This window comes from Solanum lycopersicum, chromosome 6 (genome assembly GCF_036512215.1).
Source record: "Solanum lycopersicum chromosome 6, SLM_r2.1".
Lineage (NCBI taxonomy): Eukaryota > Viridiplantae > Streptophyta > Magnoliopsida > Solanales > Solanaceae > Solanum > Solanum lycopersicum.
Genome location: NC_090805.1, coordinates 21783622 through 21806072, shown reverse-complemented (window position 1 = coordinate 21806072; position 22451 = coordinate 21783622).

Below are 22451 nucleotides of genomic sequence, written 5' to 3'. Positions count from 1 at the left end.
TCAAATGATGCACATAAAGAAATGAATGATACTAAATGAGTTAGGATAGGATAATCAAGGGGTAATCTAGACATAAGTAATAACACTAGGCCATTCTTGATCATTGCATAGTGAACTCGCTGAAAGTCTTAAACTACATCTTAGGTATAGCTTGTGTCTACACTAGCTTATGAATTTATGAAGTGAAGTACGTATGAATAAATGAAGAAGACTCTTTGTTTGCTAAAAAAGGCTCCCTAGTTGAGATCCCATATGTTGAGCCCTCATTTTTGGGAAGTCTTGATGTCAAGTCCATGATTCCAAAGTCTCATGGCGTATGAATGAATTATATGAAAGATGTTATGTGTTATACGCATTATGTTATGTGCTATATGCAATCTGTTAGGAGCTATGTGTAAGACGTTATGTTCTTTGTGCAATAGTACGATGATGCATGATACTCGCATGACATGACTTTTCTAATCCAATTTTGCAAGTCAACTAACTTTCCTAATCAAAATTTTGTAGGAACACTAACTTTCCTAATCCAAATTTGGCAACTCTAGCGACTTGACTTTCCATAAATCATGTTGTTAGGAAAGATTTTTATTCTAACCCATAAAACTCTATATTTTTAGGTGCAGGCAGAGGGGGATGCGAGAACTTACAGGTTGACTTTGCAGCTATCCGGACTTGGTAGGCCCTTATGCTTTCGAGGAAGTCTACCGTTATTATTTATCTTTGATGTAGGCTATAGCTAGTGTAGCATGTTCCATTAGTGATTCTTTCAACTTTTGTTCTGAATTTGTATTAGTGTCGTTTTGGCAAAAATATGTTTAGTAAAATTATGAACTAATTTTTTCATTTGATTATCTTTTTATTAGATGATTGAATTGTGAACGCCTATGATGTTAAGTTTAAAATGTTTAGCATGAAATAAGAAAACAAAAAGTTCAAATTTTCCGCTAAAATTAAGCTAGAAGAAGAAACAATGACGTATGTAGGCTGGTCTGCGACCTCGAAGAGGTCAACTATACCGATCTCGTCTAGGGTCTAAACTCCATTTGTGAAATGGAGCTTGGATTTCCATGTGTTCTTCATCAAGTTTAAGTGATTTTATTCTATAATGATGTATGGTAATCCTTCATAACTAGTTAACCTTTCATCTTTAGAGTTCTTCTCAAAGTTTTCAAAGAGAAAATACGATCAAACCACTTATTTTCAAATCTAGCCATGGGTTCTTTCTCAAAACATTTTTAAAGGATTCCTCATGATGAACTGATGTTAATAGGTTTATTTTAATGAAAATTTAAATTGAATTACATGCTGAACCCATGATTCCTTCAAACTCTCGATTTAGCATACATGTGGGCTTTTTGATCTTCACTTTATGTTGATTGAATTATGATTCTATTATGTTTAGTTGATTACATCTAATGCCTATGATGTTATGTGATGTTTAATTATGTGTTATTTGTCTAATGTTGGATGATACGTAAAAACTTGATCTCTACTTCGTAATGATTGTTAATGTCTGGCATTCACTTTAATCTTGATTCTGTAGAGCATGAATGTAGGATTTGTTTATGTAAAGATAATTGTATCTACTGCCTTATATTCATATTTTGGATGAATTGTTGGTATGATCCTTGATGATCAAAGTAAAAAAGTTTTGGTAAGGATTGATTTACATTGTTTTAGACTATATATTGATATTTAATGTACATGATGTGATCTAAATTCTTAGGTAGATGAAGCATGATTTAGACTTGGTTATTTTGTCTTTAGTTATTTCCCTAGAATGGAATTATTGGTGAATTATTAATTTTGATCATGATGATCAATGTAAGGGATATTAGTAAGTGATCTATGTCTCTTTACTCTTTATTGAATAGGTGATGTAGTGTGTTAGTTTGTAGCATGATCTTGTAGTGACTTATAGATGATTTCATTTATGTTAAAGTACATCTAGATATTTCCTATACATTAATTGTTGATGAAAAAAAATGTATTGATCAAGGGTTGAGGAAATGGTAAGACCGATTGTTCCCCTCTACTTTCCTATAAAATTGGTGGTTGATGAAGCCTTGTATGGCATTGTGTTGTATGGTGAACCTATAATGACGGTGTTTACTTCATTTTCAATATATATAGTATGTGATCATGGCATTGAAGTCAATTATATTAGGAATGTGTGTTGGTCATGATCACCCAATGTGAAGCCTTAAGCCTAGTGTCATATTCTAGTTGTGATTTAGGTTGTATGACTATTGTATAAGCATGTGTACGTAACTATGTTAGGGATATGTTTAGATGCTTCCATTGATGATTTTTTATGGTTGATGATCCCTACCTATGTACCCCTATGTGAATGTGTGAATAGGTAAGGTTAAGAGTCTTAAATGTAATATGAAGTTAGCTTGTTTCCAATGCTCAATTGTGTTGTGTGATCTATACTCTAAGGTGAATTATGGTCCTAAGAGGGTGTCTTCCTCAACGTGTTGTTAATAGCCATTATGTTATCATGTTTCCCAATGTACACACTCACACTTCATGCATGCTTACAAGTAATATAGGTTCATGGTGTCTAATGAAAGGTACTCTCATATGCACTTACATTACTACTACGCTTGTAAGGTATATGTTCATGAATCATGTTATGTATTCCCTTAACAAAGATGACTTGATAGGTGCACTAGTATGGGAAAGGGTATGTGACCTTGTCTATGTATTGCACATTTGTGCCTTAATAGGATAGTTCGTAGGTTTGGTTTTCTATGTAGATGAATATGAATTCATGATTATGTTAATGTATTAACATGTGTGGTCTTAATGTGTTATGTGAAAGGGCTTCTCACATATATATTTATACACACACAAGAATGATGATGTAGTCAATACAGAGGAACTTGAAAGGTGTTTTCAAGAGTACCCTAAACTAAAGTAGGTGCTTGAATATGTTATGTCCATGTGAAAGGGTTTCTCACATGATTTAGGTTGATGAACTATCATCTATGACCTATGAGCTAAGAATATGAGTAGTCAATTTTCTAAAGCCTATGTTTCTATAAAGTAATGTTAATAAAGGCTTTTAATAAAAGTGAACTTTGCTTCGCATCAATGAATATTGGAATATTTTCTCACATACTAAGGGAGCGTGGCTTTATGGAAGTTTTCCTAACATAAACTTTATTCAAGAACTAATGAGCTAATTTATAATGTTTTAACTTGTATTAGTAATTATACTATAACCTTCCCCATTATTATAACTTATTGAAAATAATTACTCTGTAGCATCGAGAAACTTTGAGATGGAGGCTTACATAGGGTACTATCTATAAGAAAACTCTAGTTCTAAACTATCTGCCCGCGTAGGAAGGCCTTAAATTGCCTAGTCAGTAAATCCACATATAGCAAATTTTTTGATATGAGGTTCTATCTTTTCAAGTTGACTTTACCTTTTTGATGTGGGAGTTATTCGGATTCCATTTCATAACTGTGTGGTCTACTGTCGGTTGAAGCTAATATCACACAAAATGACTAAGCTACTAATTTTTTATTAAGAACTCCTTATGATTTTAAGATGCATTGAAAGAGATAGAATTACAAAGAGTCTTTTATTGGAAAGAGTGAAAAAAACTAGAAATTTGTTTAAGTTATGTTAAGTTGGAGTTTTTGGGTCAACTTCAAATTATCATAATTTCTAGCTCAGGATGAGCTAGGTGTTCTACAATATACCATAGGAAAGACCATTGAATTATATTTCAAACACCACTAATTTTTGTCAATTTCAAGTTCATATGAAGGATTTATGCCCATTTGAAATTGTTTCGACAAGGAAAGTACAATAAGATTTAGGAAGGGTATTATGGTATTTTCATTATCCAGTTAATTTTTTTTTCATTTTTAGTGAATTCATTAGTGTCAAAACTGAATTTTTTTAGTTTTCACAATTGAATATTCATGTTATATATTTTAGAGAAGAGAAGAGGGAAGTAAAAATTCGTCATCCTCATGAGGAGTTGATCGTTGATTTCATCAAGGATTTGATCATACGAATTATGTAAGACTTTCATAGCGTTGGGTCCATTTACCCAAATTAAAAATATGTTTATTTCTGCATGAGTTCGTCCTAAAAGAGTGGAGGTTTTAATGTTCTTGAATTTCTTTCGTTCTTGAATTTGGGTTGAGATTGAGGAGTCCGTCGTCCCATACTTGTGCAATTTCTTCTGCTGCTATCTTCATTCCCCTCGACGGCAAGTATGACGGACCGTCATAGCCACAACGGTCCGTCGAGGGTCTTCGTTCCAAATCACTTCAACTCTTGGAATCTGGGTACTAGGATCACTTCTCTGAACTTCACGACGAACCTGCAGGACGGACCGTCAGAGACACGACGGACCATCACAAGCTTCGTAATCCCACACTTGGTAAGACTTCCCCATCTTCCTTCAGCAGCTGCACTACGCTTCCACCTACAGACTGTCACAAGCATGACGGACCATCATAAGCTCCGTAGGTGGTCTCTTCTGCAGTTCTTCGCTTAAAATCTCCGCTTTAGCTTTGGACAAATTTCCTGCAAAACAAAGAGAAACTTATATAAAAATTAGCACAAAAAGGCATTAGGACATACTAAACTTAAGGAAAAAGTATTAATAATACCGTGAAACCACGGTATATCAACACCCTCAACTTAAATTCGTTGTTTGTCCTCAAGCGACGCACTATGACTCACTACACAATCTTTGTACAATAGTATCCATGTTTTATCCTTTGCAATCATTTGGCTATCAATCCCGATTAATCTCATCACATCTATGCATGCTATCACTATTAGTCTTGAATTTTGTGGGATCAGAACATGACACAGACTCACCACGCACTAACACCTATCCTCTTTAATTTCTCACCGAGGTGCTAACAATTCCGGTATTGTAACTAGTGTCCTCACTTTAAAACAAAATCCTCTTTTTTCACACAATGATTTCAGTTTGAGTATAAGGATTACTTTTCAAAACTCACTCTCAGAACAAAGTCACACTCATTCATACCTTTTGCCATAAGCTTGCCCTTATTTTCACTGCCTTAAGTTTGCTATACAACCCTTAGGATCACGATAGGACTTTTTTAGCTAGTAACATAGGCTCGAGGTCAGGTAAGGTATATTTTAGTATACTTTAGTGACTTTTTGCCCTCCTTGACATATCGGCTAAACCTTCCAGTGTCTCTCGTTTCATCTTGCCGAGTTTCTCATATTCTTTCACCTTGCTATTTTCTCTTCTTTCTTAATTTGTGTAAGTGACTCTCTTCTTTTCTTGCTTGTATTTCTTGTGTATTTTTATTTTTCTTTACTTTTCTTTTTATCTAATTCTTGAGTCACTTTACTTTTGTCCTTTCTCTCTCTTTGTTCTTTCAACCCCACTTTCTAGAGCATTCCTTATACTAGCCACCCTCAACTCATGGCTTTGCCATGAGTCAAGGTACACAATACCCAAAGTCGGGTCAGGTCCATAACGAAGGTTGTTTATGCATTAGCCACCCTCAACTTATGCTTTTGGCATAAGCTGAGGTGCACATGTCCATGGAGGGACCAGGGCCTTCACATTGTTCCCAGAAAAGATCAGTTGGGGTGAAAAAGAAAGGTCAAATTTTAAGCTCAGATTATTTGGATCAAAGAATGATAAATTTCATTTGGTCTTACTTTTAGCAGGACTAACCAGGCAAGTTCTAGCTCAGTTACAAATAGTGGACTATTCAAATTTCCTCACACTCACTTGAAATCTCATCACTATACCAGATTATCAAACACCTAGTTCGAATTTAAGACTTAAGGTAATGCAATGGTTTAACTCTGTTTCATGCTTAGAGCCACACAATTATCAGTTAATATGCCTAGTCATGCATTATTTTCCAGTTTATCAGGATATCATTTTAGCCATCATTCTTCAGACTTAAACTATGTACAAAAGATATAAACATGACGGTTCAACAGAAAAAGTAATCAGTCTTTTGGGGGAAAAGAACACAGGCATAAAAACCCCAAAAGAGGATAGTGAATTGGGCTACTCAGACTTAACCCTAACACTCACTATCCATTTACCCCACCCCCAACAAAAAGGCATGTAATTGCCCCTAATGCATGAAAATCTAAATACAAGAGTGGTAGGTGAAGCAAACCTGTGGCGCAAAGCGTCGTCGATCAGCAAGATGGTGGGTCCAGTTCCCCGGAACCCACGTCCTCTGCAATCTGGACACCCTCAGTGGTGTCTTCACAACAACCGCACCATCAGTAGTGCCTCCTGCTATCTCCACAGTGCGGGAGCTAGACGCCCCAGCCGCTAACTCAGATGCTCTCATTCGGTTCGCCTCCTCCTCAGTAAGGGAGGCTCTCCGCGCAGCCTTCATCTCTCGGAGCTCCTTCTTCCTTGCTCGTGCCTCGTCCTCTGCTCGACCCCTACACCTCTTGGCACTCTATCGAGGGGGAGATGGTGGAACTTCTGAAGTAGCAAAAAGGGTTGCCAACACGGTGTCCTCAGCAGGCTCGACAGAAGGGGCCTCAGGATCCGGCACCCTAGCCTCTACGATTGTGTCGATGTCTGCACGAAGACTGTCGACTGCAGCCTGAAGAGTCGACACATCCACCGGAGGGGCTGGTCGGGCTAGCACTCTCAACTCAAAGGTGTCCAGACGTTGGTTAACCTCAGCGATCTTTCACTCTGTAAACTGCATCATCTTCCTCTCTAGACTCTCTTCGGACTCAGTAATCGACCTCTGCATCCACAGCTGGATATGATGCAGAAGAGTGGCCATTTGTGCCTCTAGTTTTTGGACCCTTGCAAGCGGGACCAGTGTCGGTAGAGGGGTTGTGCGAGAGGAGCTCGGGGCTGTGCTACTACCAGGGATAGACTCGACCGGGGTAGTGTCAGTGGACGCCTGTGTAGCTGTGCGGGCCTGGGCTACCGTATCAGTAAGTTCATCAACAAGTGGGGGCAGCTCTGGACGGGGCCATCTGCATGGAGCCAACTCATTGGCCTCGTCTCTGATGAGGCCGACGTCTACAGTGCCCTACAGGGTCTTAAGCTAATCTACGTGCCATATGGGCACACCTGCGGACCTGCAAAGGGCAAAGATCATGCACGGGAAAGGGTAGGTAGTAGTGACCTTGAATGCCCTCTCATACATATCTGCCTGGAGAAGCCATGTGAAGTCCACCTCGAATCCGGCTATCATCGCCGCCATCAACACTACTCGATCCTAGGTAACTATGTTATCAGCAACTAGGGGGAAAGGTAGTGACGGATAAGCAGCCACAAGAACTTTGTTGTGAATGTGAGGTTGTCCTTCTTGATGGCCCCCTTTGGCTCAGTCACCCAATCGGCACCCTCTCCATCTACTGACAGGTGCAGGTCCATCCACCTCTTGGTGGTCTCTCTCAGTGCTGGATCGCGCAAGAACTGGCCATCCTTTACTATCTGCCAGCGGTAGTCAAACTCGATAGTGATGGGGGTCCGAGTAGCATCTGCACTCTCGCCGTATAGAAATCGGCGGATGGCTGGTAAGGAAATGTCAACCTGCACACCCCGGACTCGGACCTGCTCTAGTGGGGCGTGTTTAGCAGGGGCAACTTGCCTATCGATCTGTGATCGGAGAGTCGCTACGTAGGATGCGTAGAACTCTCGGACCATTTCATCGTTGTATCGTCCCAACGGACGTGATGTCCACTCCAAGTGATGCCTGGTGAAGAGGTTGTGGATCTCCGGCATCGTTGGGAGACTCCCTGTAAGTACCCGCCGCTCCAAGGTGAGTGTTCGAGTCATCACTCCTTTATCAGTCAAGAACTTGGCGTCGGAGTAGACTTGAAACTGCTCATCGACACACCACCGGTTAGGCTGGTCAGTGGCTGGAGTGGGGACCAGAGCTGGTGAGCCGGATGTAGAGTCTGAACTGTCAGCCTCATCAGACGAGGCCGACGCTGCAGTAGTGGCGGGTGCGGAAACCTCAGCAGAGCCAGAGGCTTCCTCGGACCAAGATACTCCTAAGGAGCCAGACGCTCCTTCCTCATTTGTGGCTGCCCAGAGGGTGTGCCGGTCAGTGTGAGCTCCTCATTAGACTAGGAGGCAGTGACTACGCTGGACGCCACCTTTTTGGGTGTGGCTCTGGGAGCACGTGCAGCATGGGAAGGTGTGGAAGTACCTGGGGGAACATACTCAGGGTCCCGCACATGATCAGAGCCGATGATCATGCGTGCAGACGGGGCGACAGACTTTGATCGCCCGCGTGCGTAGATTCGGTCTTGCTTGGGTGCCATAGTAGATAGTACCTGCAAAGGATCAATATTAGTACCAGTACTAGCAAACAAGACAAGCGAAACCATACGAAATACAACATTAAAAATAGTATGTTATTGCTGTAGAAGCAGCGACACACGACGGGTAAGGTGATGGCTCATCGTGACTATGACGGACCATCGTGAGGTCCATCGTGTTTTACTTAGACTATGTATATATAGAGAACCCTGACGGAGAGTCTCTGACTAGCATGACGGTATGTGCAGGACGGACCGTCACAGGTACGAAGGTCCGTCGTATATGTCCGTCGTAGGACACTTGAGAAAAAAATTGAGACCCTTAGGAGAGGGATCTCTGACCGTTATGACGGTCATGCAGGACGGACCGTCATGGATACGACGGTCCGTCACATCTTTCCGTTGAAGGACACTTGGAAAAAAATGAGAGACCCTTAGAAACAGGGTCTCTAACAACCAGAACGGTTGTGCAGGACGGACCGTTGTGAAGACAATGGTCCGTCACATGTGTACGTTGGGGAACACTTGGAAAAAAATGAGAGACCCTTAGAAACAGGGTCTCTGTCTAGCATGACGATTGTGCAGGACGGACCGTCGCGAGTACGACGATCCGTCACATGTGTCCGTTGGGACAGGGGTGCTAGGTCTTTTGCAACGGACCCTACGACGGTCCGTCGTAGGTACGACGGTCCGTCATTGGGGTCTCGTTCTGAATAATAGTAACCAAACTAAGGGTACCCTAAGCATCCCCGATGAATCCACATCAACCTTGTAGTGTTTTGGACTTACATGTGACTTACCCAACTACCTAGGAAACTAGAAAAGCAAAAGCACCTATGTCTAGGGTGGTAAACATGGCAATTTCGAACATTTGTGACCTAGGTTAGAGAGAATAGTCTAAAGTAAACAACATACGATGAGGAACTAAGAATAATACTAACTAGTAAACAACCAGGCAAGATGAATTAGTATAAATTTAGAGACACATACCTTAGAAATGGAGAAAAACAAATGCACACGTACTCGGTGGCAAGGTAGACACTCACATCAGCAGTTTCCACTAGTAGATAACACTTAAGAGCTTTGGAGAATTGTGAGAGCGCAATGATCGGTGGTTGAGAGAGTGTGGAAGTTGAAAAGAGAGGAGAGATGAGAGGAATAATGAAGTAATGGGGGTGAAATGAGGGGTTGGGGGGTTTAAACGTTCTGATTTTGAAAAAGGGTTCCGCCTCTATCAGGTAACATCTGACCATGAACATCAACCGAAGCTGGAATGTTCTGGTTCGGATCCTCATCATTTATTCCCAAGTTTAGATTCATACTGCGCAGTGTACGCTCTAGCTCGTGATCGTAGGGAAACAAGGGTTCTCTTCCTCTCCGTGTATTTGGCATACAAGGAGGATAGTTCTGAAAAGAAATCAAAAACAAAAAAACAAAGTAAAATCAAGAAAATATCAACTAAACTATAGTAATAGGTTCAAGTTAATCTAAAAGATAAGTCCCCGGCAACGGCGCTAAAATTTGATACGCACAAACTTACTTCTCAAATAAGAAGTAAAGCGGTCGTGTCAAGTAAATAACCCAACTAGTGAGGTTGGGATCCTTCCCTCGAGGAAAATAGTCTAGACTTAACTTCAACTTGTTATTACTATTGTTTGGTCAATGACTTCCTTGGAAATTAAAAAAATAAAGGGGGGTTTTCTATTTCTAAATGAGTGAAAATAAATAACGAACTTGAAAGAGACACTTAACAGCTTTTGAATGTTGGATTTTAATCAATTAATCAAAGTAACTAGGGTTTACGCGTTCCCCACAGATTCATAACTTGATAATTCCAACTATAACAATTCTTTCCTAGTATCTTGCATGCAAAGTGATAAGTTATGTATTTCTAAATCCTTGGTCCGGAATCTAGAAAATCTCACTCCACACCTTGGTCCGTCTACGTGTGTTGCTATCCTAACCCTTATCCTTACCTCATATTAAGCATCGTATTCGATATTTGACTAAGTTATTACCTCGTACCAATCAATACTAGCCTATTAGATAGTATACACGAAATCTATGTTAATAATTCTTTTCCTATTATCTACCTCCTTGGTGCGGCAAGTAGCATTAAGGCGAGTTTTAACGTTGGCCATCCGTTAAAAAGACTTTTAAGCGAAAGAATTATTAATACATGCAAGACACTAATCTAGAATTGTTATTTTAGTTTGGGTTTATCTCATTATTTACCTATAGTTCCCACAACCCTAGTTATGGAGTTTAGTTACTCATAGTCATAAACACAATATTCAAATATATTAAATACGAATTTAAGTACTTACTTCAATGAGAAAGAATAAAATCCAAAGTTTGCTTGACTAATATCCAAAAATCACTTGCAAGAATCTCAAAATCCAACAGTAATACACAAAGTCTAAAAATCTGATGTCTAATCTTATAGAGTCTAACAATACGGAGTCTAACCTCAAAACGTGGTTTGTTGATCTATTTATAAAAAAACAAAAATCTAATTAAACAAGGATTCTAATTGTTGGAAATCTGCCAAAATGCGGCTGGGTCGACGGACCTCGCGACGGACCGTCGTGGTCACGACGGACCGTCATGGACTCTGTCGTCCCATACTTGTGCAATTTCTTCCACTGCTATCTTCATTCCCCTCGACGGCAAGTATGACGGACCGTCATAGCCACAACGGTCCGTCGAGGGTCTTCGTTCCAAAACACTTCAACTCTTGGAATTTGGGTACTGGGATCACTTCTCTGAACTTCACGACGAACCTGCAGGACGAACCGTCAGAGACACGACAGACCGTCACAAGCTTCGAAATCCCACACTTGGTCAGACTTCCCCATCTTTCTTCAACAGCTGCACTACGCTTCCACCTATGGATGGTCACAAGCACGACGGACCGTCATAAGCTCCGTAAGTGGTCTCTTCTACAGTTCTTCGCTCCAAAACTCCACATTCAGCTTTGGACAGATTTCCTGAAAAACAAAGAGAAACTTATATAAAAATTAGCACAAAAAGGCTTTTGGACATACTAAACTTAAGGAAAAAGTATTAATAATACCGTGAAACCACGGTATATCAATTACCTGAGTGTTGGTGCCCCTTCTTTAACTTGGGCCTGTCCTGGACTCCAAACAAACTCCTACCAGTGCTAGAACCATCCTGATCCGAGGTCCTAGGCTTCTTGCCTTCTCGGCCTCTCTTCCTTTGACGACTCTCCTCCACCTGTTGCACATGTACCATCAACCTAGCAAGGTCCATGTTATCATTCAACATGACTACCCGACACTCCTCCTCCAGATCCTCTGATACACCCGTCACAAACCTGCTCATCTCATCCCTGCTACTGGACACCAGGGAAGAAGCATATTCGGAAGGTTTAACAAACTTCAAGGAGTATTCCATGGATGATATACCTCCATGAAGTAGGTTGATGAACTTCTCAACCTTAGCCTCTCTCTGCTCTCTATGAAAGAACCTCTCCAGGAATGCAGTCTTGATAATGTCCCAAGTGATGGGGACTTCCCCTGGTGCTCGACCATCTACCCACATCTTATACCATACCTGAGCCACATCCTTGAGCAAGTATGCAGCCAACTCAACCTTCTCCTCTTCATTAATACCCATAGCACAGAAAATCTTGTGGACCTCGTCCACAAACTCCTGGGGATCCTCATTGGTTCTAGATCAGAAGTAGACTGGATGATTCATCCTGGTGAAATCTCTCAGTGTACTAGCCATGGTGCTAGCATATGGGTTCTCCCTGGGAGCACCCTCTCTAGTGGCCTCGGCTGTGATACCCTGAGCCAGAGCAGTAATGGCTTGGGACATCTGAACCAGTGTTTCTCTCACTTCTCCATTCGTTAATGCAGCTGGGTTGACAGGCACTTGCACTCCAACAACTGGGGCATGAGGAGGATCTTGGTTTCCCCTAGCAGCTGCTTCTCCAACTCTCCTTCCTGCATTTCTTCTTGTGTTTATTTTTCTACACGCACACACAATAAGGAAGTTATTTGCTAGGATGACACAAAATGTCAAATCTCTACACAACACGATAATGAGTAGAAGAAGGGGATATTCGTAACATCACTAAGTCTCTAAGTCATAGTTGTGGTGAACTTCACAACCATAATCTAGAAACTACGCAACGTGGTTGTTTTGAGCCTTAGTTCCTAGGTAATTTAACCTCATGCTATGATACCAAGTTTGTCACACCCGGGTCCCATGCTTTCCAACTTAAGTCATTATCATCATTAGTTCATTCAAGAAACATTCATTACATAAGGACATTCAAGTAATTGTCTTGGAGAAGACCTAGGGACTCACTCACTAACATCTTCAAAGTGTATTGTGCAATGTCTAGATAGCATCCATACCACCACCTAAACTTCATAAAACTTCTCCAATACTAGTGGGTATCCCATATGATGAGAATAGTCAATAACCGACATAGACTATGGTAGCTAAGCATGGAATCCGGAGTTTAACCTACTCTAATAGAGGGTGTTCTACTTGCCAATAGTAGAACTTAGACACATCCCATGTAGGCACATGGTTAAGGAATATCAAGGGTTCCTTTGTACTCTAGTCTCATACTTAACTAGAGCTACTATCCACACATACTCACTCGGTGCTAGCCTTTGTTCTCATAAATTAGTTCAATAAAGGACTACATGAAGAGGTTACATATATATTTCATAACACAATCACATCACACCTTACAAAAAAGGTCCCCTAGGGTTGCTTTACAATGGTTAAGAGGATAGATTAATTATTTTCCTAAGGATAATTTCATGTCATTCCAGCCAACCAATCCCTATGTCCACCATTCACACAAGAAGGATACCATTACGACATTTGACTTCAAGGATATCATAACCTTACAACTAGGTTGAAGGCTCCACATAAAGGACCTTCTTAGCAACATTCAAGGTCACATGTCATTCATACATACAAGATTAAGAGGCTTTAGCATCCTAAGTCAAGAAGACGTATTCTCACTATACATGTATGAAGTAAGGGACACAAGTGTACCAAAACAAGACACAACATACTTCACATATAACATATCATTCTAAAAGAACATAGAGTCAACTAAGACTACTTACTACTTATCCTACATACTTCTATAATATGATCAATATAACCATGATGAGACTCACATAACCAAGTGTCACATCCGGGTTTACCCCCTAGACGTAACCGGCATCGTCGTCCTCTCATAAGACTATGCCTAGCCTATTAGCTTACATCATCAAATTCATAAGTCAAATTTAGCAAAAAAATTTAAAATGATTTATTACTTCTACTTGGAGGTTTACATAGACCACTACATACACATAATAATACATATATCGACTATACATAGACCTTTCTTATATGAAGGTTATATAGCCTTCTATTTTTATTCCACATACATATTTGAGTAAAATAGAACATAGTCTTAAGGATTATCTCAATCTCATACCATCTAAAGATCATAATAATTTGGTCATAGCCCTACATCAATGTAAATAAGCCACAATAGGCTTGTACAAATCGTACTCAAATGAAAATAGATAGATTATAAAAGTCTTAAAGCGAAAACAACAATATAAGCTCGATATTGGCATCGCCCTCGCACAATGAGGACCTACCCCTACTCGGATGATCAAGGATCCAAGCCTTCTTCAAGTCGCCTTCCAAAACACTTCAACGACCCGAACCTAAAATGTTCGGGAAAAAGGGAAGAAAATGGGGTTAGTACGCCACTTGTACTAAGTATGAGACCATATGCACACATACTTTGAAATCATGCCAACAAAGAGGGATATTTATCAAAACATGTCATTTTATTCTTTGAAAAGCCTTATGCATAGTCAAGGAAAATTATACAAATTAACAAGGCATATTCATCAAGTCAAAGCAAATAACATACTTCTCAACATACTTTAACTCAGCCCAACATAACCCTACCATCATGTAATTATATCACAAGCATGGATAAGGGTTCATCATATCATAATAAAGCAAGACTACTACCCATGAATCCTCATAAATCCAACAAGTGCAATAATCAAGCAAAGCCCCATAACCTTACTTAATCAAGTGATCCAACAAGAATCATGACTAATATTCAACTTCACACTACATAACCTTTTTAAGGATATACACCATCATGCTTTTAACAACATAGACCATTTACATGTTCATAAAAGTATCAATCACCATGCAATATCATTTATATGTCAAGTCATCACACTATCATCTTTTACATTCATTATCATATACATACATAGTATCAACTTTCCAAAGCTCCCATTAAGGCAAACTAGTGCAAGGCATAGGTAGAGTCACATTCCCCTACCTAGGCTAAGTCAAACCTCTCAAGTCACCTTAGTTAGTTCATCTTCATTTGTTCATTGTAACTTTGGGAACACTTGTCTTAATCGACATAGACCACATGAGCTTAGTGTGGAATTCGGTGTTGTAAAACCTTAAACCGATGGAAGGTGGTCTACCTATTAAAGTAAAACTAAACATAAACATAGCTTTCTAGGTAGATCCGCTAGCTAGTCTTCCGATTGGAGCAACATAGTTCAAGAACTAATAGACAGTATATTTCCCTTTCATACCACTTCGCAGTTAGGGCCTCCTATCATGGGAATTTATTGGATGAGTATTCCTCTTCGAGAAGTCAAGATCTCATGTAGAACTATAGGGCAAATATTCCTCTATGGGAAGTCATCACCTCCCATTGTCATGTTCACTCGGTGCTAAGCTAAGTCGCTTTATTGAAATGTCTTTAAGCCTTTAATTATCAATCATAGCTTAGTTTAGGTCATAGGGTCTACCTCTTGTATAATCATCATCATCCATAGCTCAATAAGAATTGCATAAGCATAGTCCTTCCATCACAATTCATATAAGTGAGGTTAACACATTAACATTTCATAGCATAATAATGCACATTGATAGTCATCACCATACTTATATCACATACACCTTAATAAACCTCACAACATAGTCAAGACATTTCAATTCAACATTATACCACCCTATCAATCCAAATATAAGGCATACACCAATACAACATCACGACTTAACCACAATTAATCACAATTGGAAGTAAATATAGAGGTTCCTAGATTTACCAAGTCACCTTCATAGTTCATCATTTAGGCCTTACCATAAAACCTCAATTCAATACAATTTAGATGTTCCACATCACGATTCAATAATCAACATGATAATAATACTAGAAGAGTCACTACACCATAATTCATTACCAAATCACAAATTACCATAATAAATTTAAAATACATGTTAATATATCCATCATACCCTAAATAAAACATAAACAACTCATTTCATAATATCAAATTCGTAATTGAATGAAAGCCACTTGAAAACCCATATTTGGAAATCCAATTTGAAGGAACCCTTTGAGGAACGAGTCTCAAAGGTGAATTAGATCCCATACCTTGTTAATTGATGAAGAATTGATGGTGAATTCGTTATTTTTCAGCCCTCAAAACCTCCCCCTAACTTGGTCTTCCATGGAGTCTTCACTAGAGAGAGAAAGAAGAGAGAAGGAAGAGAGTTTGGGTTTTGGGAATTATGAGGTTAGGTTAGTTTAATTTAGGTTAGGGTCTTTATATAGATCATTAATTAAATCAATTACACCCATTTAATCCCTAATTTAACCACCTAACCCCCTTAACTAAAAAAATGACTTAAAATGTGTAGGAACTTGGACCCTCACAGACAGAACCATGATCGATGGTCCGTCTGTGAGTCAACGGGCATTGTGCCTTATATGCTTCACAACCGTCGTCTCGGTCACAGACTGAGAATTTGAGGTCTTCCAACATTTTTTCTAAGTTTGGGATGGCGGTTGGTATCGACGCCCCATCGATCCACACAGGAGCCGTCGTTTGAGTCTCGTGGGTGCACACTTCCCAGGCAATGTTGCCTTCAACATGCAAGGGTCCTCCTCAAGGGCCATTTGTTGGTCCTTGGGGAGTCTTACCCTGATGTTTGGACCACGAATCACCTTATACACATGTTATACACCCTTCCACCTAATTTCATGAATTTTTGACTTCTAAAAGCTAGTCAAATAGTCCAAATCGCGCTATTATGTTCTCGAACCAAATTTCCGAACGTCATGGACGTTCTTGGACGTTTTGGTTCCTTTATCACTTATATTCATTATTATAGGTCTTATAACAGTGTTTAGACCCCATGGCACCTATGTTAGGCCTTAAGACTCGTATTGGATTTTCGAACTGTTACACCAAGTAGGAAGAATCATACATCAATCCTAAGACTACACACATAATGACATAGTCATAGTCTAACATGATCACCTAATGTAAATAGAAGCACACATACTTTCACCTTACTCACTAGTATATCGATATGATCATACTTCACATAGATCACTACACAAATCATTATAATATACCAAGTAATTGCCTACAAGACTAATAATCATAATTCACAAATCATAAAGTAACACCGACAAGGCCAATTAGCCATAAGTATAGCACATAAGCACCTCCACCATAAGTGGACCATACTAAGAGTCATCATCATCTAAGAACTATACTACACAATATAGAGAAATTTAGGTCAACATACCATTGATCTAACCTCTTGACTTCAATCCACATACCATTGATCTAACCTCATGACTTCAATCCATAGCTAAATCATCCAACACAATACTCAAATGCCCTTACCCATGGCCATGATCACAATTTTAATTCAATACTTACAATAGACAATGAATCAAAGATAATTCAACATAGATTTACGAAATTAGGGATGCATACTAACAATTCTAGAATAATTCTATCGTAATTCAATAGCCCTAAAAAATATATACAATAATTCAATAGCATTAAGACATAATCAATCACACATATAATAGTCAAATCTAGGATTACATGAATTACATGGGTTCATAGATTTTTAAGTTAAAATCATCTAATTAACAAAAATTCAATCAATATACAATGATTCAAAACCTTTAATGCAAGAACCCATGGATAGATTACAAAATTGGAGAATTCATCTGTTTGATCATTCTTGAAATCATTGAAATTGAATCCTTAAATGGAAGGGAATCCAAGGATGAATAACCATACCTTATTTGTGATGAAAATCCCACTAAATTGATGGAGAAAAACTTGGAAAATCAGTCTTCTTCCTTGGAGCTTCAAAGCTTCATCAATGGAGGTTTTTTTTATAGACGAGATGGAGATATTTTGTTTTGGACTTGAGGGTTATGATTTGAATGGTGAATTGGGATTTAAAAAGGTCTAATAACCACCTATAATTATTCCCCAAAATACCCAAAAGACCCCTAAACTCATAGGACCTTTTAACCAAGTCAAACTCATTTTAAATTTCTGGAATTATAGTCGGGAAACAAGTCCGCGAAGTGGAGCTGTTCCCGCATCATTTTTTAATATAAATCCCAAAACGGTGGAGTCCTCCATGTGTCCGCAACAAGAAGCAACATTTTTGCTCTTGGTGGACCAAGTCTGCACCACTAAGTGTAAAATGTTGCTTCCCTGGGCAGCTTGCTATCCAAAGGCTTGAGTCCTCTTCTAGGACCCTTTCGTTGATCCTCGGGAGTTTTGTTCGGACGTTTCCAACCCGAAAATGTTCGTATACGAGTTTAGGACCTCTCACATCAATTTTCATCCAAAATGAACACATAAAACTTAACCAAACATGCTAAGACACACAAGGTCTCTTCAAGGCAAACCTTTCGGACGTTCTTGGACGTTTGACCTCTTAACTTCATGAAACTTTATATACTGCCTATAAACACTATTATTAACCATTTTAGGACTTTAAAACATAATTATACAAGTGTTAGGATCTATTGCAACCTATCTCATTTTCGAGGGTGTAACACCATGGCTAACTTAGTCGGGTTAGATATGGTGAACTTTGATGTTATTCTGGGTATGTACTGACTTCATACTTGTTATGTCTCAGGTGATTATAGAACTCGAGTATTTATGTTCCAGATTCCTAATGAGTCAATTATAGTGGAGGAGTAGTTCAACAATGCCTAAGAGTCATTTTATTTTTCATCTTAAGGCGAGAAATTTAGTTTCCAGAGGATGCATCTATCACTTAGTCCAAGTTGATAACTCTAGCATTGAGACACCAACTATTCAGTCAGTTTCACTTGTGAGTGTTTTCAAGAAAAATGAATAAAAATGACTTTTAGGTTTTAAAAAGCGATTTAACTTAAGTTTTTGAAGAAAACCAATTTTCAAAGAGAGTTTCCACTTAATTTTTTAAAAGAAGATTGAGAAAACTTAAGATTTTCAAAAAATGGAATCAAATTAAAAATCATTTGATATCCAAAGACGGTTTGAGGTTCAAGTTACATTACGAGAAGGTGTTAGGCACTCGAGATATCTGCTACTTGCGGTTGACCAGCGGCTTGAATAAAACATTTTGATCAGTTTTGAAGATTAATAAAGTAAGAAAAATCAATTTTTATTTGGAATGACATAAACTAAAAGAGAATTTTAAAGAAACTAACTCATATATTAACGAGACAACTAAAATAACTCTGAAACAAAACAAGTAATTAATAAAATATAAATATTTCAATTTAAACATAAAAAATGAAGAGTTGACTTTCTTTCGTGGAATTTAATTAAATTAAACCAATTCAAATAAAAGGTTACTCAAATACAAATATACAAAATGAATATATAAATGAAGAGTTCCTTGCCATTCAATTAATGTTGGGCTTATGGTCCACCCGTCCTAATTCTAAGAAATGGCCAGCTTGATTTCAGACCATTTGACCTTTCTTCAACCTGCTAAAATTGACTTTTGGGTTTTTCCCCTTTTTGCCTTTGAGAATTTGTGTAATACCATTTTATACAACGTTCATACAACATTCGAAACCTGTATGTTAATACACAATCCTTTTTAAGACCTCTATCACCTGCATAGTTTAGTTTCAACCCTGTACTCCTGTATTATGAAATTTGACCTTGTATATCATTGTATAAAGAGGGTATATAGGTAGCTTTCAGCTCTGTGACACTTGTTATTTTCAATTTCCAGCCTCACAGTTGTTGCTGTTATTGGTGAAGTATGACTCAACAGATGATGAGTCTTTAATAAACTCAAAAATGCCAACAAGGAGTCCAAGTTTTGACCCAATTTGATTTCACGCGCAACATAAACAAGTAAAAAAAACATAAGCAACAACTTATTCTCTTAATATGGAAAGACTTAACTAAAAGAAGTATGTCACTGTTACATACCATAGATATCCTAAAGAAAACAAAAAGAATCTCTCATTAGATTTTATTAAAGACGGGATAATTTAAACTTGATTATTTAGCAACACCATCATAAAGGATGGGTGTATAAATCAAAGATAGTGGGCAACAAACAATTGTAGATAAAACACAAGTTAAAATTGAAGCCAAATTATTAACACGTCATTTCAAAATTTGAACTATGGCAAGGAAGGAACAAACAAAAAGCTAATAGAGAAAAGAAGATTCAATATAAATTTGGCAACATTATCTTTTGATCTAAACAACTAATCTGCAAGTAAGAAATGGCAACAGAAAAAGAGTCGAAACATTTCAAAGATCATGTTCATTGTTTCAAAAAATTAAAATAATTCATTAAGGATATTTGGACAAAGCCTAAGTCCAAATTTATCATATTAATGAATAGCTAGAAAAGAAACAAATCAATGAGTAAATCAAGCTTAGACGAATTAAAACTTATATGGAATGAACTGAGACAGACAATGATCTAAATACAAACCAAGGAACGAGGATAAATTTACATGACTATGTACCACAAAGGTTTTAAGGTGAGAGTTGAAGACATCTAGAAATCCCATATAAGAGCATTTTAACACCAATAATAAACAAACAATAGCTAAAAAAAGATTATCTTTCTATACTGAGAACGCCATGTAAAAGTGAAAAAAAAACCATTAAAAAAACAAAAAACATCGTGGAGGCGTTGCCTTTTCGGGACAGCAAAAGAAGACTAATGATCTTTCCACCACGATTCCAAGCTTAACTAAAACGAAACAATAAGCAACTGATAATTTTCAACGGTAGCCTCTAGTTTCCAAAATTTCAGGGACTCTGAGAGTTAGTTGCTTATTTTTTTCGATGGTTGAAATCACTGTCTCCGACGCCTATATTTTCTTTTTTTTCCCCAACCACTTAACAATTAAGGAGGCTTAAATAGATGAGATTTGGGATAAAAGGGGTGGGGGTGGGGGTGGTGGGATTAGGATAGAATTCAAATTCGAGATTCGAACTTTCTTTGGATAAGCTTGCCAGCCAACTCAAATTTATACCAAATTGTACAATTCTCAACAAAGAGGGTATCGTCTGATTCCTTGGTGAAAGGAGCAACATGATGGCAACACCTGGCTCATTCTCGAATGGTCTTCATATGGAGCTCGTGAGAGACATGCGAAAAAGTACGAAATTGAGATAGAGATGGATGGAATTGCGTTAAGATGGGATTTGCAGATGGGTCGCGAGGAAGAAGAAAAAATGGGGTCATTGTTTGTACCAATACGTTGTTGATTGTTGTACATTGGAAAATAAGGGTAATGGGGTTGGGTTTAACGACCCGAGAGCACCCTTAGTCATCAAACAACATATTCGACCTCTTGAAGCTCTTATGCAAGCCCTTAGCATTCATTAATCGCATTGTCTTAACATAATGTGGAATTTAAAACCTTTTTAAAGAAATCACAACACTTAGGAACCAATACTTATCAAAAGATGTCTTTATAAGCAACAAAATTCTAGTCTAATAATAGCAACATAGACCCAAACATTAAGAATCTCAAACTAGGGACACAACCCTTAAGTTGAAAGAAAATTACATGTCTTTTACAAATGTCTAAATGAACAAGAAACTAGAGTAAGAAGTTTTATTCTTGGCATATGAGGACATACCGAAATCTTGAGAGAATTTCTAACTCCGAAGCTTCAACTCTAGAGATCACCTCACCACACCTATACTTTGTAGAAAATAGAGAAAAATATAAAATTAGTATAATTAAGCACTAAGTATGATGACCATACAAAAATCACGCAAAAAGGAATATTTAGTATAATACACATGCTTTTCATGCTATTTTGGTAACCTTCATAAACCAACTATAAAGAGCATAATCCAAGTTAACATCCTCATATAAAGCACATTCAACTAACATCAATATACATCACATAATTCCACATTCATTAAACAAGCCTTTCATCATTTAGACACTCTACCTAAGGTTATCCTAAGCCCCACTTAAGTGAAACATGGAGTGATCGTCCATACAACCTCTTAAATACACACCAAAGTATCCTTTCCTTTATAAATATATTATCACTAAGTGAACATTATTTATTTAAGCCATTTAAGAGATAACTAAACAAATAGGGGACTTCACATAATGGTCTTGAAGACCTAGGAAACTCACTCTAAATGCCTCTTTGTTAATACTATGGGGTGTTTGAATTGATTTTTCAATAGCTTATAAGCTAAAACAAAAATCATAAGTTGAGCTTTGACTTTTAACTTATTTTTGGAAATACATAAAAAATACTTTTTGTCTTTATGAGATAACTCCAAAAATTTAAAAATATAATCTAATATTCAAATGATGTGTCTGGATCGACTTATTTTAGCTTATAAGCGATCACTTTTTTTCCCCAAACAACTCCAAAAATAAAAAAAAATCTTAAATATCAAAAAGCTACTATAGTGTTTGTTCATAAATTCACAAATATTTTTGACAAATTATTTTAGGGTAAAATTTTAAAATAAGTCAATTCAAATACCTTCAAAAACTTTTTAGTCAAAACACTTAGGGTCTGTTTGGAAAGCCACCATGTAATGGGAATTGGTGTAATTGCTAGAGTAATTATTTCTAGCCGAGTAATTACACAACCTAGTAATTATGTTAACATGTTTGTTTGTCACGATGTAATTACAAGTGTACTGTTCGGTTGCACATGTGCAATCATAAGGTCATATTGAATTTTAAAAATAATAAGTAATTATATAAAATTAAAAAATTATATTAGACAAATAAGGATCTTTATATATGATATAAAACTGAATAATTAAGATATATATTGTC